Source organism: Halichoerus grypus, chromosome 13, assembly GCF_964656455.1.
Source record: "Halichoerus grypus chromosome 13, mHalGry1.hap1.1, whole genome shotgun sequence".
NCBI lineage: Eukaryota > Metazoa > Chordata > Mammalia > Carnivora > Phocidae > Halichoerus > Halichoerus grypus.
In genome coordinates, this window is record NC_135724.1 from 93,846,216 (window position 1) to 93,865,053 (window position 18,838).

The 18,838-nt window shown below is 52.6% G+C and overlaps 1 protein-coding gene across 3 annotated transcripts in view; it reads right to left on the minus strand.

Annotated features, from left to right (window-relative positions):
* Positions 1-4,420, minus strand: part of RIMBP2 (RIMS binding protein 2) — a 205,254-nt gene extending 200,834 nt beyond the window's left edge. For 2 of the 3 annotated variants that reach the window (XM_078061143.1, XM_078061139.1), the window contains exon 1: positions 3,648-3,774. The gene's annotated coding sequence lies outside the window, so the exon portion shown is untranslated. Of the gene's footprint in view, positions 1-3,647; positions 3,775-4,278 lie in introns of those variants that run through there. The other variant, XM_078061140.1, reaches the window with a different exon arrangement.
* Between the last annotated feature and the right edge of the window lie 14,418 nt (positions 4,421-18,838).

Below are 18,838 nucleotides of genomic sequence, written 5' to 3' on the forward strand. Positions count from 1 at the left end.
GTAAAGGAAAGATGGCCCCACGTAGGCAGGGGGTCCAGTTACGGGGCGCAGATATAAAGTTGCAGAGAAATGGCTTCTTCAATCTTCTCAGGGGTGAACGTGGCCTCCAAAGGCGAGGATTAATTTGAGTCTTGTCACTGTGAGGCTGGCCAGGCGGCCCCCAGACCATGAGGCACAGGCCTTATAAGACCTGAAAAGAGCCTGTCACCTGGAGACTCACCCGTTCTCATGCTGCCTCCCACACAGCTGGGGGTTTGGAGTGGTCATGTCTCCTAAACCCTGTTCTCAACCATCTTCAGGGACACAGGCGAGGACGGGTGTCCACGGGCTGGGTCACACTGCAGAGCGCCGAACGATCCTGGCCGTTGGCAGGAACGTGGGGAAAGAGGACCCCTCCACACAGTTGGCGGGATGGGAAGGATGCGCCCAGATGAAGCAGACATGCCCCTCGACCCTGCCGTCCGCTTCTGAGCCGCATCCCAGGACGGTTCCCACACAGGACCGCAGGGGACACGGGGACAAGGACGTGCGTGGCAGCGTGTGTTGTGAGGCACGGCTTCGCAGCCACCCCGGTGCCCTCACCGGGACACGGCAGGCGCACGGCGGCCTGTGGACACCACGGGATACGTGCAGGACCTAGCAGTCACCAACCAGAAACACACGCAGCGACACGGACGGAGGAAGACGGGGATCGGAGCAAGGGCTCGGGCACTTGGGATTCATGTTCATCAGAGAGCCTCCAAATACAACAGTGCAATGTAGTTCACATACATGCAGATCCACGGTTCTGTACCAAGCGTGACGAAGGGTCTGGCCTGTGACGGAGAAGGAGTAGGGGTGGGATGGAGGGAGACAGGAGGAGGGAGAGGGAGAGAGAGGGAGGGAGCAGGGTGGGCGGGCCAGAGGGAGGGACAGAAGGCCCCGGGGAGGGAAGAGTGAGGAGCCAACAGGGACAGCATGTTGGGGACCCAGGAGCGTGGTCAGGCCAACCGTCTGCACCCCAGGGGCCCCAACCCCAACAAGCCCAGCAGTTGCTTCCCCAGCACCTGCCCCAGGTGCCAGAGCAAGACCAGATAGCTTTCCAAATGGGCGGAGGCACAGAGGGAAGTCGGGCACGGGTCATGGGGTAGGACTACCTGCTTCAAAAGAAGGCAGAGAAATGAAGAATATTCTAGAAGCTGGTGTGAGCCATGGCTTCAGCCATCACAGACCAGGACAGCCAGTGCAGCCCTGCCCAGGGCCCCAGAGCCACACAGTTTCCGCCTTCCTGCAGACAGACCCGGGAAAAGCCGGGGAAACTCAGTGGTCAAGTCCTTGCTCACCGTGGCTCCACAAAGAAGCCTCCGTGGCCCAAGAGAAGTTTGAACACTTTGGAGTCTAGACCCCCGTGGGAGGCAGGGGCTCTGTTAGGGTCACGCCTTACTCATAACCCTCAAGCCAAGCCTGAGAGAACAGAGCTCGCCTCCCAGAGAGGCTTGGAGCGCCCGCGGCCACGCTCGAACCCACTGGTAGGTGCCTGGACCACAGCCCTGGCGCCCGGGCAAGCGAGAAATGCAAACTGGACGCTCCCCAGGCCTGCTCAGCCAGAGACTCCGTGCTTTCACCAGCGACTCTGATGCTCACGACGTCTGAGGACGACGGCTCTCATTTGATTTCAGCCTTCATTCCAAAAATGCCAAGGAGGGACTCTGACATGAAAGCCAAGGAGGCTCGGGGAGAGCCTCCTGCTCCGTCCTGCCCGGCCCGGTAAGCATATGCTGTCCCCTCCCACACGCCAGCCACGTGCATAGCAGGATGGAGGAACCTGGAAGTCACGGTGCAGCCGGTCGGCTGAGTGGCTTCCTGACTTCCTCCCTCGCTGGGACCTCACGGCGCAGCCTGCACTTGGCCTCACCTGGGGAAGTTTTGGAAACTGCCCACACGTGCACACGCGTCACTCGGATGTGGCTGGGTCCCCGTCTCTGCAGACGAGCTCCACGGGAAACCGGACCCAGGCGCCGGCTGGGGGGTGGGGGAGGCAGCAGCCCCTGCGGTCCGAACGCCTGCCCCAGGCACACAGCCGATGCCAACCTCCCCCGACCCTGTTTGTCACCTTCTCGGAAGGGACGGTGATACCAGCAGCTGCCTGCCACTCCCTGCAGTCGGCTGGAAATGCCTGCTCCGTGCGGGGTCCGGTGCCCAGGCCGTGGGGCGCAGCCCCATCACCCCACCCCACGGACGTGGCCGTCGGCCCCCTGCCTCCCACACCACCGTCCACGCTGGATCTCACGCAACCGTCCTGCCTGGAGGCCCCGAACTCACCGGCGCCCACACGACACTCTGAGCTAGGAAGCGGCGGACAGAAGCCCATGTCGGGTGGGTCCCGCAGGGGCTGGAGAAAGCAGAGGGGCCAGGCATCGGGGCAGGAGGGGTATTTTCTGTGAGGAGAGGTCCTCACGCCCCGCCAGCCTCCTCTCCAGTTCTCAGAGCCCGGCCCCCCTCGCTGGGCCTCTGCTGACTGTGCCATCCACCCTCCCTTCATGAGGCGGGGTCTCTCCCAGGAAGGGACAGACACAGGAGAATGGGAGCTCTCTCCCAGGCCCTCCCTCCTCACTCACCCCACTGCCCAAAGAACCTGCAGGGATGAGACCCAGCCCAAGGGTCTGGGGAGCCCCTGTCCCCCCGTCCCTGCAGGAACCCCCAGCATTCCCGCCTCCCCGCGGCCCCATAACTGGGTGGCGAGCCCCACACAGTGGGGACAGCCAGCATGGGCTCCCTGGGGACAGGAGCAAACCTGCTTCTACAAAGGCCTGAGCCACAGGAGAGCAAGCTTCACCCCTGCCCCCAACCCCCAACTCTCCCAAACCCAACGTCCCTGCCGGCAGGTCTTCCTGCCGTGCAAACACTGCATTTCCAGGTGAAAATACGGCTTTCTGGGGAGAGCCTACCCCAGCCAGCGGCCCGCTGCGTGCACACAGACACACACGCACACACGCACCACGCACATTCTGCTGGGAACATCTGTTTTGACAAACAAATTATTCAAGTCAGTCTACGGGACATGAATTGACAAATCCTTAACGGGCAGGTTCCTCACTCGATGCATTTCAAATCTGAGCCGAGCTGTGAATGATACAACCAACTCTCATTTTCGTGGCCCACACCCCCTTCCCCACTCCAGCCCCAGCCCCCAAGAAGACAGCTCCCAGAGCCCCCGGAGGCTTCATCGGAAAGCACCCCTCATCACACTCCCTCCAGCCGGGCTGGAAAGGCACCGCCGGGTGACGTCCAACTTCCCCCAGAGGGGCTTTCCGATGACGCGGGGGGCAGAGGGGGTGAGGCAGCTGCACACTGAGAGAGAACGCGGCCAGCCTTGCCCTTGGGAAACAGATCCGTGGGGATCAAGCGGCAAAATCATCCATCGGCAGGCAGAATCGTCTGGAAACCTCTCTCCCTTCCCCGCAGCTCCCCTGCGCCAGGCATCTCGCCGGCAGCCCGGCTCCCTGGACCCCGTTCTGAAGGGCATCCTCTAACCGCTGGAAAATAAACTTTGTCAGGGCAAAGAGTTTCCGGCTTCCGCCCTGCCATCACCGCGCCGCAGCTCGGGGTGCGGGAAGGTGAAGGGAAAAGGGAAGCTATTTTTAGGAAAAAAATAAATCTCAGCCTACCTTAGAAGCAAGCTGTGCCAAGACTCGGGGAGGTTCGCGGCGCAGACAACTGCAGTCTACTGGGTCAGATTACAAACAGGGGGTGAGCGGGAGGGAGGCGGAGAGGGGAGGCCAGGGGGAGGGAGGGGAGAGGTGGGGACAGCGGGAGGGGGAGGCGGGGAGAGGGAGGAGAGCTCGGGGTGTCAGCACTGCTTGGATCCGGCTAGAAATGCTTCCCGAGTGTCTGCAGGCCAGCAGGCAGGTCGAGAGGAGCCGGAGAGAGAGGACCAGCCGCCATGCAGCAGAACCCAGAGCCTATGAAACGTCCGTGTTTCAGCACACGCACACACGCGCGCACACGCACACACCCCCCAAGATGTCTCTCCCTCCCCGCCGGTCTCTTTCTCACGGAGCTGCGGTCAAGAACTGGGACAGAAGAGCCAGGCGGGGCTGCGGGCCGGTGGTGTTCCCTGGCTGGATCCACAGCGCGACCTCTCCCCTGCTGGCGACCCGGGGTCTCCCCAGCCAGGGCCCAGGGCTGCCGTGAAGCAAGGTAACAGCCGCCCTCGGCGCGGCCGCACGTAGCTGAGACACCCGGACGCCGCCCGGAATGAAGGGACTGCGAGAACCGCCCGAGCGGCGGGGTGTTTACCCTCTGGTCCGGCTCCTGGCCCCCGAGCCTCCAGTGTAGAAAGAGAATAAAACGCTGCGTCCCTCCTCCTCCCAGAACTGGGGGCTGCAGCACAGAAGTACCAGCCTCCTAGCAACGCGGGCGTGCAGGAGAGTACGAGGCGAGGGGCGTGTGGGACCTCACGCACACACACACGTGCGCGCTCCCCCAGGAGAAGAGCCCCCGTCTGTTGTCTAGAGATGCTAAGTCATTTCTCACAGTAACAGGAAAGCCCCGGTGTTGGGCCCCACAGACCCTAATTGCAGCTCGGGGGGATGCTGCCAATGCGTGCCCATCCAGGGACACTCGGTGACCCGCGGGGCCCCTGACAAACAGGAAGACTTCTCCTCAGATCCACAGACTCACTTCATGGGTCTCAAAATAACAGAACGGGCTCATCTGTGAGACCCAGCAGGCCCCTCCCCCAACGTGGTTTTGTTTGTTTTAAATGAACCGCAATGATCTAAAGGCTACGCGGCCACAGGGAAACTCCTTCCCAGATACCTTCTCAGCACCACGGTCAACGGGCCGAGCAGAAGTTTTCCTCATCGGGACTCCTCTCTGCTTCCCAAATATGGAGGGCATCTGAATTCACCTGCAGATTCAGGAGTAGGCCCTTCTGTCTCCCCCGCCCCCCTCCCCGAGCCGGCAAGCCGTCAGGACCCCATAACTGCGACGGGGACGGGGGGGGGGCCACATGAGGCCGCAGAAGAGCGTCGCTCAGACGACCCCACGCACCTGTGCTCACAGCACGAGTCACCACAGCCAGAAGGTGGACACAGCCCAACGGCCATGGGTGGACGGACGGATCAACAAAACGTGGTCCACGCAGTGGAAAGCTACTCAGCCATCAAAAGGAGTGAAGCCTGGACACCTGCTACCACGTGGACGAGCCTTGAAAACATGATGCCATGGAAAAGAAGCCGACAGAAAAGGCCACATAGCATATGGTTCCATCTGTAGGAAACATCCGGAACAGGAGGACCCGTGGTGACGGAAAGCAGGTGGCGGTGTGGCTGGCAGGGCACGGGAGGAAGCAGGAGTGAGGGTGACGGCTGATGGGCACAGGGTGTCCTCTCGGGGACAAAACCTTGTAGGAGCTAGACAGAGGTGGTGTTTGCGCAACGCTACAAACGTACTAAATGCCACGGAATTATTCACTTTAAAATGGCCAATGATTCGTTATGCAAACCTCATCTCAGTACAAACAGAAGAAAAAGAAGAAGACCACGGAAGAAGCACATGTCTGGGGCTCACGGTGGCGGAGACCGCAGTCCAGCCTCAGGCTGTGAGCGGGCGCACCCGGGCGTCCCCTCTAGTAGCATCATACCTGCTTCTAATAGAGCAGCCGCTTCTCGGGGATGTTTCAGGGGAACAAATAAGGTAGTTGACAGGAGAAAATAAAGCTGTCCCCCTTAGAAAGGCCCATTCTGTGAAATGACACGATGACACAGAAATGGCCGCAATTTCTCAGCAGGGGCACTAATGTTGAAAGCAATCCCGTGGATCACGAGGGCTTCCTTTTCAAGATACTGAATCCTCCCCGCACCGGCCACCGCTGTCACGCCGGCTCTGTTAAGACCACAGAATTTTTCTCCGAGGATTTCACGTCCGTGGGCCCGGCCCCTGCAGGGGTCTCCGTGTGAGCCCCTTTAGCGGGCTGGGCAAGCTGAGGCCAGGGGAGGAAACCCTCTCTGCCCCAAGTCACACTGTCAAATCAGAAAGGGAAGGCCGGGATTCCATCTCTGGGCGCCATGTTCCAATTTCACGAATATCAGGCAAATTTTGTGCATGAGATGCTGGGAAATGTAACAAACCAGGGAGTTTTGCAGGGTTGGTCTTAGGGAGCCCCTGATGCAGAGGAAGCCCCCCGCCATGGAGAACGAGGAGCTGCCCAGTCTGAGAGGTGGGCCCCCGGCTCTGGGACCGGCTCCCTGGGCCTCGTCAGAGAAGCCCGCCCCTCACATGACTGTCGCAGGCAGGCAGCCCCCAGCCCCAGGCTGGAAAACAGCCCGGCTGTTAACGGGCCCATGAGGCTGCTGGAGGCTGCTATAAATAATGCACGTTTGCTGATCTGATCATGATTGCAACGAGTGTCGCCAGATGTCAGAACCGCCCCAGATGCAACGCGGCGTCGCTGGGGCCTCTCCAGCTGTGCGCACGAGAGAGCACAACCAGGAAGTTTCCGCTTGGAACGGCTGTCGGAGCAAATGTCAGTCATTTGGTTTCTGCCTGGTTCTGAGGGCTCAGCACTAAAGCAGCAGAAGCCACTGCCCTCCTCCAGCTAATACTAGGTCTGTGCGGACACTGAGCATCAGTGCCCCGAGCTCCCACCAAGCACAGCGAGCTTTCCGTGAGGTCAGCTCCAAGGCCAGGACCGAGTGTGTCCACCGAGGTCTTTGCGAGCTGTATTTGGAAGGCTGGTGTGCACTGTGAGCTCAGCGCTGGGCCAGGAGCGCGCTCTGGGGCGGACCGCACATCACCCTGTCCACAAGTAGGAGCGTCGAAAGGCTAGAGGCAGGGGTACCTGGAGACGATATGATGGTCCACGGGGAGAGCCCCGTAACCCAGGAAACTGCTGGAAATGGATAGGACAGCACAGCATAGCACAGAATGGAATAAACTAGAACAGAATTCATGTATATTCTTTTTTTTTTTTAAGATTTTATTTATTTAGACAGTGTGTCGGCGGGGAGGAGCAGGGGGAGGGAGAGAGAATCTTAAGCAGATGCCGCGCTGAGTCTGGAGCCTGACGTGGGGCTCAATCCCAGGACCCTGAGAGCAAGACCTGAGCCGAAATCAAGAGTCAGACACTCAACCGACCGACCCACCCAGGCAGCCCCTGTGTACATTCTGTAATAGAAGAGTATACTATTTTTGTTATCAGCAAAATAATTTATATATTATTGCATATACTAATATGTAAAAATCAATAGCTTTCCTATATAAAAAGAACAGCCAGTCAGGAAATATAATGGAAAGGAGAAAAATCCCATTAAAAATGGCATACAAAAAGAAAAACATCCCTACACATGATCTGAACCAGAAATGTATAATATATATTTGAATAAATAGAGAAAAGAAAATTGCATAAGGAGAAAAGCACACATTAGACTTGGAGGGAATACTTACATTTCATAAATTCTCCCTAAATCAGCCTTAAAGTTTAATGTGATTACAATAAAGAGCAGGATTTTTTTGGACCTTTCAGAGCTGATTCTAAACTTTGTATGAAAATACAAGCACAGAAGTACAGCCTGAACATTTTTTTAGGATAAAAAAGAATAATGAAGGATTACTAGCCACACCAGACCTTAAAATATATTATCAGTACATAAATAAATGTGTTTGGTCTTGCTGCATGAACAGAGACATTGGAACAGACTTGGATAAATACATCCAATTACGTAGGAGAGCTTAATATGTGATAAAGCGGCACTTCTAATCAATAAGAAAAGATTGATTATCCCATAAATGATATTCAGAAAACTGGATAATTTTTTTTAAGATTTTATTTATTTGACAGAGAGAGACACACCGAGAGAGGGAACACAAGCAGGGGGAGTGGGAGAGGGAGAAGCAGGCTTCCCACTGAGCAGGGAGCCTGATGCGGGGCTCGATCCCAGGACCCTGGGATCATGACCTGAGCCGAAGGCAGACGATTAATGACTGAGCCACCCAGGTGCCCCTGGATAATTTTTAAAAATATTCTTACAGGGGCACCTGGGTGGCTCAGTCAGATATGCGTCCGACTCTTGATTTCGGCTCAGGTTATGATCTCGGGGTCCTGGGATCGAGTCCTGCGTTGGGCTCCATGCTCAGCAGGGAAACTGTTTCTCCCTCTGTGCCTCCCCCCCATACTTGTGCTCTCTCTCTTGCTCTCTCAAATAAAATCTTAAGAAAATAAAATAATTAAAAATTTTTTAAAATATCCTTACACAAAAATCAACTTCAGATGAATCAAGCATTTAAACATAAAAAGAAAAAAAAAAAAAACAAGACCTTCCAGAAAAAATCACGAAGAAGGACTTTTTAAGCAAAGCAGAAAACCAGAGAGGATAAAAAGGAACACCCATCACATCTGACTACGTGAAAATCTAAAACTCGTGCACAGTGAAAACCTTCCATAAACAAATCAAAAGATAAGTTACAAACCAGGACAAAATATCCATGACACAAGTTTTAGACTCAGGTATGGGTCCAGGTTTTGTGGGGCCTGGAGATCACTCCATATGGGGAGCCCTGTTTAAGAAAAACAAAAACAAAAACCCAGCCGTACAAACTGGTACAAATATGATTACTTATAAAGAATGAGAAAATAAATCGCAACAAATCCCACACTTTAAAAAGCTGACAAATCCTGCAGACATCACAAAATCCACAAAAATGGCATTTTGTGTTTTTTTTTTAAATTAACCATCTAACACATCTCCATAATACTTGAAAAAAAATTTAGCTGCATAATCTTTACCTCTGTACAATGAGATCGTAGTGTTTCTCTCTCTTGAGAGAATAGACAGAAAATCTCTTTCCCTGAGCCTAATTGATCAAATTTTGTTCTTTTAAAGTTTTACTGGTAGATTAAAAGTTTTCTTTAATACATTTCTTTCACATAAAATTATAATAAATGTACTTGGGTGTTTGAACACAAGTTCCAGGGAGTACATCTGAATTCTGAGAAATTCTATATGATTTGATTACCAACAAAATAGTCGATTAGATCTCTGATGGATTATGTTCGTGTTTGCTGGATTTCAGGGATATCTCAGGCAGGAGCGCTTACTGGTTGGTCACGTGTTGGTAAGAATGGTATCATCCAAAAATTTTACTTTTGAGGGCTGGAAGGGGTTTGCATGGACTGGCTTCTGCCTCTAACCACATCAGACCTCTTTCCTCACCACCACGTGCTTCTAGCACTGAACTCCATGGTCTGTATCATGACACGGTCTTTGGCAGCACAGGACCATGAAGGTTAATTTGGTACAAAGAGCAGAACTCTCCCCTTTCACGAAGAAGGAAGCTCCCACCCCTCCCAAATCCAAAGCAAAGGCTTTGAAGCCCAAGAAAATGGTACTGAAAGGCGTCCACAGTCAAAAAAAAAAAAAAAAAAAGAAGATCCTCATGTCACCTACATCCCAAGATACTGCATCTCTGAAAGCAGCCCAAATATCCTCGAAAGAGAGCCCCCAGGAGAAACAAGCTTGACCACAATGCCATCATCAAGCTCCCCTGACATGAAGAACAAAGAAGACAACAACACACTTGTGTTCACCATGGATGCCAAGGCCAACGAGCACCAGATCAAACAGGCTGTGAAGACACTCTATGACATTGACAAGGCCAAGGTCAACACCCTGACCAGGCCGATGGAGAGAAGAAACCATATATCCGACTGGCTCCTAACTATGATGCTTTGGATCTTGCCAACAAAATTGGGGTCATCTAAACTAAGTCCAACTGGCTAAATCTAAATATAAATTTTTTCACCATAAAAAAAGAGGCAGTCTTACAGGAAGCCTTCCCATACCATGATGGCTAGTGATGATTTATACCCATAAGTGACAGAAAACTCCCTATATGTATCCCACTAAATCCAAATTAAATGCAACCCTAACAGAACTGCCTCTTAGCCAGATCTCAAAAATGCCCACAGCCTGCCTGAGAATGCCAGCATGAGGGGAAGTCTCAACTGAAAGATACAATCCTCTTAAATTATTGCAGTGAAAATAACTTAGTTCGGTGGATTTTATGAACACATTGCTAGGTCATTTCCAAGGTCTTGTGAGGGTTCATACAAGTGAGAGTCTCTGAAAATTAAACATCTTTGGCTTCACAATAAATCTGCCTCTTGACAAGCTAAGGACCAAATTGCTTCATATGCAAAGAGCTCTTGCAAATCAATAAGATGAACAATCCAATAGAAAAATTGACAAAGGATGTAGATGCACAGTTCAGCACCCCCCAATAAAATGAGGTATGGCTGCAACACAATGCCCAACAAATGTTAAGTGAAAAAAAGAAAAACACTGTGTGTCTCTATCCCCTTGTTTGCATATAAAACAGGAATGCTTGATATTTCAGGAAGCTTATGCACAAGGAACGAGGGATTAAGAGTTTGAGTGCTCAAGATCCTATCTTCTTCAGCACAGTGTGAATTTTTTCCATGTGCAGGTATTACTATATATATATTTTTTTTACTCAAAGCACTATTATTTACCAGAACCCATTGACCTGTAAACCTAAAAGGGGTAAATTTTACTGTAATTAAAATAAAAAATCATAGATATTTTAAACAATTATTGAATATCATATATGATGTCTATTATATATACACATATTAAATACATAATATATGTTAAATTAATATCGTGTGTATGTGTGTGTGTGTGTGTGAGCACAGAGGACATACTGAAACATGCCCGTTATTTAACATTTGTTTTACTCTGGCTGTGGGACTGAGTGGGGACGGGTGACGCAGAGTCGTAGAGAAGTCGGAAACATTCGTACCAGATCTGATGGGTGTCACCGTTACTACCTGCATCGAGTCTACCCCATAATCCTGTATAAACTTGGTGTGAACACATCCACCTACATGCAACAGAAAAATACACAGAAAAGCAGCCTAAGACAAAAATGACCCTTGAAAATCCACCAAGATAATACATCACATTTGATAATGGCAGGTCGATACCCATGTTCGGTTTGAAACATGCCGCCGGGGGTCTGAGACCGCGACAGCCCCCTCCCAGCTGGCAGTGGTGTAGGGAGGGTGGGCAGGTGGGCGGCCTGTCGTCTCCGCAACGGGCAGCTGACTCTGGGCCCGTCTCAGCAGCCCCTCCTGCGTTAGGGAAATCACGGCCCCCCGGGTCACAGTGGGGGCCAGTGACCGCAAGGTGGACCCCACGGCACTGAAACTCCCCCAGGTCCCAGGTCCCAGCACACCTGCTCCGAGCCATGGACGGAACAGCCAGAAAGGGTAAGTATCTCGGAGCCCTCGGCATCTGCCTTCGGACCACACTGGTCTCTCCACTTCTGGGTTCGCTGGAGGAATCGCACAATCAAGAAGCCGTTTCCAGCGCTCACCGCACCGCCTGTCGAGGCCCCCGTGGCAAACAGGCCCCTGCTTTCCTGGCCCTGTAACGTGGGCAGGGAGGCAGTCGGGGGTGCAGAGAATGGGCCCCCGCGGCTCTGGAGGCCGGCCCTGAGTAGCTGACGGGGAGCAGGATGCGGCCCAGGCGGTCCGAGCTCACTCTGAGCGAGAGGAACCAGCTCGTCGCAGAGGGGCGTGACCTCGTGCCTTCTGCTGTCACAGGGTCACGGCCATAGTCTGGGGAAGGTGGGGGCCGCAGGGAGAGCACTGGTGGAGGAGACGCTGGGATGTCGCTGGGGCGGGGGCGGGGGCAGGTGTTTGGAGCAGAACCACTCTGGGCCCCCCGGCCCACACCCACTGAGACGTCCTGTTCTGACCCGAGGGTCCCAGAGACGCGCTTTCTCTCGTTTTATCTCCCCTCGGCTCAGAGCGTGTGTTTTTCTTGAGTCCCTTCAGGAGCAAGCTGAGAGTTGCTTATAACATTTGGAATTTCTCCAGAAGTTTGTAGGAAGAGTGGCTTGATGCCCAACAAAACGAAGCACTATGACCCCTCTGCCGGAGGGGACTGGGGACGTTTCAGGCTGTCTTGGGCAGCGATGAATCATCTCAGCTCCTCATTCTCTCCCATGAATAAAAAAACACATCGACACTGTTTCCCCTAGCAGCTCATGGGCAGGAAGAGACACTTTGTGACAGGCGCTTTCAGTTGGTTGGGAAACTCCTATCAGGAATTTCAAAACTGTGCGCATCTTGCCAAGCGCAGACAAGGTCCCGGTGGAGAGACCAACATCCACGTACCCAGCAACCCAGGAAACCCAGCAATCGAAGACAAAATGGGCTCATTTCTCTCAGACACGGCTTTGGTAGGACAACTTAAAATTTAAATCGGGGTTTGCAAAGTCAGCTGCCTACGGGGACCCACCGGGTTAATAAATGAGTGGAATGGACTGAGGATGAAAATCCTACATCCCTCGGGGGATCTCTTACCTTCTGACTTTTAATAGGGATGTGGGTGCTAAAAACATCCCATTTCCACTTGATTCTACTACAGTAAAGATGGGAAGAGGACACCAGGTACGGCGTTGCTCGATCCCAAGCACAGGTGTGTGCAGCCTACGCTGGGGCCGCCGGAACAAAGGACCCCAGGCTGGGGGCTTCATCAATGGAGAGTCATCTCCTCCCGGTTCCGGAGGCTGGCAGTCGGCGAGCAGGGTGTCGGCAGGGCTGCCCGTCCTGAGACCCCTCTCCTTGGCGTGCAGGTGCCCCTCTCCCCACGACGTCACGTGGTTTTCCCCCGTGCTTGTCTGTGCCCAGATCTCTTCTTAGGATCACACCCAGCAGATTGGGTCGGGGTCCTGAGAAACGGGGGGTCGGACTTCAACATGCGGCTTCTGGGGGGCACACAGTTCAGCCCGTCACAGTAGGCACGCCGACACTCGGCCAGAGCAGGAGGGCACTGCTGCTCCTCGATGGGGGAGTGGGCGGTGGGGGCTCACCCTGCCGAGGACACAGCTACTCCCCAGCGGCAGGGACCACACGGCAAGATGGGTTCCGGTGGAGCTGAGCCACAGGGACACCGGGGAGTGGGAGAAACACACAGTCTTCTCTCTCCCGCTCCCCAGGCTCTGACAGGTGCCTCCCCAGCCGAGCCTCCCTGGAGCCACTTAGCAAGGACACTGGGCATGTAACTCCAGGGGCCAGACCTGCTGCTAACAGCAGAACAGGAAAGGAGGGGCCCGGGCCCGAGGGCAGGCCGGCAAAGGACCTGCTCAGGGGGCCCCCCACATGGGGGCTCCAGCCCCGGTCACCCCGTGGGGATGTGGTCTTCTGGTTCTTCCAAACAAACTAGGACCTGTGTTTTTATCTGACATCTTCCGATTCGTTTAACTCCATGCAGGTCTCCAAGGTGCAACACTTGGTTTAAAGTGACAAAGATGCTCGGGGCACCTGGGGGGCTCAGTCGGTGGAGAGTCTGACTCCTGGTTACGGCTCAGGTCGCGATCCCAGGGTCGTGGGATCAAGTCTGGCGTCAGGCTCCGCACTGAGCGCAGAGTTTGCTTGGGGATTCTGCTTCTCCCTCTGCCTCTCCCCCTGCTGGTGCTTGCTCCCTCTCTCAAATAAATAAATAAATCCTTAAAATGACAAAGATGCTTGACAGGAGTTTGTCCAGACAAATGCCTAAAATGCCCAGGACCTCAGTCACGGTGCTACACTCCAGGCCTGGCGGCACTGACCCGGGCGAGCCATGGCGCTCCCAGCCCGCCTGGGGTCCTGGATGAAGCAGGAGACAACACCAGGGGCAAGTCAGTGTCCTGCCTGGAGGGAATTCCAAAACTCCTAGAGTATCCAGCACACAGGACCCCACAGAGCCGCCTCCCAGCCCCACGACCCGACAGGACGTGACAAACACAGTGGAAGGACCTAGGACGAGGACATGCGAGCCGCGTTTGCCGTCCAGCCCGCAGCGAGGCCCCTGGCCAAGCTCTTATGGGAGAAATGACAGCAGAATCCCCCCCCCGATACCTGTACCTGGACACAGGTCTAAGTGATCTGTGTTTGGTCTACACAATTTTTAAGTTGAATTTGCTGACAAGATTTTAAAACCTCATGACGGCATGTGCACATGTAGACTTCTGACTTGAGTAAAAACCAGGTGTGCCGACACTGGGCCCCACGGCCTCGGGTTGCCAATGGACAGTGGAGCCGTGGACGCCACGTCCTCCCACTGCTCACTCAATCCCACCTGGCGGGCTTAACTCAGGTGTGTCACGTGCCTGGTCCCTGGGACCGTGTGAGTTTGTGAGCTCTGAGTCACATGACACCAGCCAAATGCGCGGGCAGACGGCGGATACGGCAGAGGGAGAGGGACAAGAGGTGTGTCCACATGGGGAGGACAAGCTCCAGGGCCCTGCCGCTCAGAGAAGACACCCTGGTGGAAAGCCCAGGAAAGGGCTCTTGGCGAAACTTGGCCCCACCTGCCACCAGCCCGCCCTCACCTGGGTTCCAGTGTGACCCTTCTTCCTAAGAGGGTGCCCTTCACTTGGTGGACGTGCCCAGCTCTCTCGAGAAAGGCACATTCCCTTGCAAGGAGAGTCTCCTGTGGTGGGGTTTTTAACAGAATCAACTCAACCTTTCCTGGATGATTCCGATAACTCAAACTTCAAAGCCGCAGAATGTGAAGGTGAAGCATCCGTTTCAATGGTTAACAATGAGTTTCAACAAGAGGTGGTTACAGATGTGGGTCTCCGCGTTCCCTCCATAGAAACCCCTGTTAGCTGGATCCCAGGGAGTCCTGATGCAGCTCCCAGGACGTGGTACTGAACCCCCTCACTCACTGTGCTGGCCCAGGGCGGCACCTGCTTCTTCCCTGGAGACCAAGGAGTAGAACGCCGCTCTTAGCAGAACCCGTCCGACAGCCATCACCACAGATGGAGGGTAACCTCAGGCCAGTTCCATGGTGCCAAAGTGCCCCCCAAACCTGCCTCCCTGGGAAATAAACCAACAGAATGTTGATCACACTCCTTCCCGTCAGCTGCCTTCTTTCTGGTGCCCGTCCCCAAACAGGCTAGAATCGGAAGGCTGGGCTCCTGAACCACGCAGACCCGCTCCCAGCACAGCAGTGGGATCCAGAGCCGGCCTGCACTGCAGGTCATACCACCCACTTTGCAGAACCAAACAGAGCTAAACAGATTAAGTTCATAACTACATCCTTCCCAAGCCAGCAGATTCCCCGGAGAGTGACCAAGGTTCTTTTCTTGGAATGTGGCTAATTGGGGCACCAAATATAAACATCCTGGTTGGGTTAATTTTCCATCTGGGACTTAGCATTCTATGGCTACAAGAGACAGGAGGAATTCTAGAAAGTGACCCCCTACTTGTCAAGATCTCACGAAAGGGTGGAAAATACACATGCTTTCAGGGTCAAGCAGAACTCATCAACGTGGGAACGAGGGCAGCGTAAGGGGGAAAGAAAGGGGTGGCCTGTAGTAACCGGCAGAGTTCAAGCCCCAGCCCAAATAATTCAGATTAATCCCAAACTGTACAAACCAAACAAAATCCATGTTTGGTCCCTTTTTGGGGTCCTTCTTGACAGTCTCTAGGGGAAAACCCCTAGACAGAGCTCAATGGGAGTGGGCCATTCTGGCCTCAGCTGATGTCACAGCACCTTCAAAATTATACAACAGCCTGCTGCATAATTTGATTCATCCTTTGAAAAAAATCTACGCACAGAGAATTAAGACCCTAAAACTTCTAAGTCAGACCCTGTAAGAGTCTGAAAATCACCCACAAGGGAAAATTCCTGGCTTTTAGAGGTAGACCAGCTGACAGTGGTATAAGGGGCAGGTCGACAAACCATGGCCCATGGGCTAAATCTGGCCCACCACTTGTTTTTGTAAATAAAGTTTTATTGGAACATTACCACACCCATTTGTTTACATATGTCCGTGGTTGCTTCCATGCTCTAATGGCAAAGCTTTAGAGTCTCGACAGAGACTATATAGCCAACACAGACTAAAATATTTGCTCTTTGACCCTTTACAGAAAAAGTTTGGGGCACCTGGCCGGCTCAGTAGGTAGAGTGTATGACTCTTGATCTCAGGGTGGTGAGTTCAAGCCCCTTGAACTTGGGCATGGAGCCTACTTAAGAAAAGAAAAAAAAGAAAAAGGAAAAGTTTGCCATTCCCTGGTCAAAGGTTTCCAAATGTTTTGATCAGATATCACTACCCACGTGCTCCTGATAGATGGATGAGACACAAGATATTTACATAGCTTCAAAGTTATCTCCCCACACATCACTTCCTACTCACAAAGGGCGAAATAGTAACCTGAAAGTGGAAAACCTCTGGCAAGCACTACCTTCACCAGGAAGCCAAACATCCCCAGAAGCAGGACTGACCGAAACCACATGCCTCCTGGCGTGATGCCCTGAGGAGACTTCACATGGCTGCTGTAGTAACCACACCAAAAATGCATAACCAAGTCCACTCTGAGGAGACATCGGGCAAAACTCAAACCAAGGGACAGCCTGCAAAATGACTGACGTGTACTCCTCGCACACATCAAGGTCCCACAAGACAAGGAGGGGCTGGGATCCATTCAGGATTGAAGAGTGAAGAGACACGGGAACCTGGGTCGGCGCTGGACCAGGAAAAAGGTAGCCAAGCAGGACGTTATCAGGCCATCAATAAAATTGGGATGGGGACTGCAGATTAGGTAAGATTTTTTTCATCAGTGTTAAATTTTCAGATTTTGATCACTGTACTGGGATTCTGTAAGAAGATGTCTTTGTTCTAAAAAAAATAAATATTCAAGGGCAACCTAGCTGCAATTTACTTCCCAATAGATGGTTCTAGTGGCAAATGTCTCCCTCCTCCTCTCTCCCTGTGCATGGACAAATTGACAATGACTAGGTAAGTCGGTAAAATGATAAAGAAATTGGGGCAATTTATAACACTAGATGAATCTGGTTAAAGACCATAAAGGAGTTCTTTATGCTGTTCTTGCTGTGCGTGTTAAGTCATACGATAATAAAAGATTTTTAAAGATTTTTTTTTATTGAGAGAGAGAGAGCATGAGTGGCGCGAGGGGCAGAGGAAGAGAGAGCATTTCAAGCAGATTCTGTGCTCAGCGCGGAGCCTGACCCAGGGCTTGATCTCAAGAGTCAGACGCTCAACTCACTGAGCCACCCAGACGCCCCCAAAATAAAACTTTTTTTAAATGCCAAAGTAGAATAGTAGAAAATTTTAGAAAAAAGTAGAAAAATCCCCAAATCACCCCCAAGGAGGACAATCATGCAAAAAGGACTCACCCTGAGACACACAAGTGGGCCCTTGGGCTCTCACTCCATCCCCAGTGCTGATTCCTGGGTGCCCACCCAGCCCAGCATCCCTGGGCACCTGCTGCAGGGCTGGGCTTCTCGGTGGAAGGCGGGACCTTGGGTTTGGCGGGAAGTAGCCTTGAGGAGTGTGCTGCTCGGGGAGCACAGGATAAGTAGCTCTCCTAAAACAAACAAAGGGAGATGCTGAGTGGTGTGCAAAATTTGGCTACGGTGGCATATGCTGCTAATCCTTTCTGATGTGCATTCATCCCTTTTTTCTACATGAGCAGGTTATTGATTAATTGAGGGTGGCAATGTATCAGGACTCTGCTGGAGCTAGGGGAAGCTGAGCTCTACTCTCCTGGCCAATGAGCTGTAAGCAGACACCTGATGGGTGTCGGGAGGGAGGAGTTCTGGAAAGTCTTTTTGCTTTCCTGATGAGGGGAATAGATGAAGTTAGCATTATCCCTCTTTCTCCTATTTCCTGTCCTGTTCTCCCTCCCACAAGGAGGTAATTTTCAGTTAAACTATGGAGTAATTCTTTTTTTTTTTTTTTAATATTTTATTTATTTATTTGCGAGAGAGAGCACAAGAGACAGAGAGCACGAGAGGGAGGAGGGTCAGAGGGAGAAGCAGACTCCCTGCTGAGCAGGGAGCCCGATGTGGGACTCAATCCCGGGACACCAGGATCATGACCTGAGCCGAAGGCAGTCGCTTAACCGACTGAGCCACCCAGGCGCCCTGGAGTAATTCTTAAGTCCTCATTCAGGCAGAACTCCCATTGGGAGGGTTCTCTGCATAAAGCTGATGATTCCTACTTTCTGTCCCAACCCAAACATTTTCCACTTCTGTTTAATTATTAATATGCTGCAGATATATTTAAGATGCAACCCTAGCATAACGTATATTTAAAACTCTGGCAAGGATTTCCATTACGCCGATAAATAAAGGATGAGCTGCTCCAGCCCACCTTCCCTTGACCGCTCAGCTGCTCACCCACACACTTCTCACTTTGCTGGCGGCTCACCACCTGGTCTGTTTGTCCAGCCAGCGGATAGACTGCAGTAAGGATCACACTCAGGAAAGTCATGAGCCCGGGGCTCTGTGGGGAATAGTCAATGTTACTATCAACCAAGAAGCTGTGCGTGAGGTTCACTTGTCAACACGGGTCCAAAAAAGGAAGACTACTTCCAGAAGCAGAGTCGCTCCAGCCTAACTCAATATGGGGCACCAAAAAGGGTCAAAGCAGTGCTTGCTGCTCACGCTAGAGCCTCGTGCATGATCCGGGAACAAGAGTGACCAAAACACACGAGACTGGGACAGAAGCCCACCGACTCCTTGGAGCAGAAACAGCCAAGTGCAACGGGGCACTGGGGAAAGCCCCACAAGGAAACAACTGATTTCTTGCAGGTCAAAAATTCTACCGCTGAAGGGTATTCATCTGGGTTAAGTTATTATGATCCCCAAAGCCCAAATAATTGGGAATTTCTCTAGATATAGGAGAAAGATCTCAGGAACTGTCTAGTGCTTTTATCAAATAAGGCACAGAGCTGACCATGGAGGAATGGAACACAGAACGGCTAAATTCTGGTAAAAGTAGAAAAATGACTGGTGTATCGTGTGGAGGAAGGAAC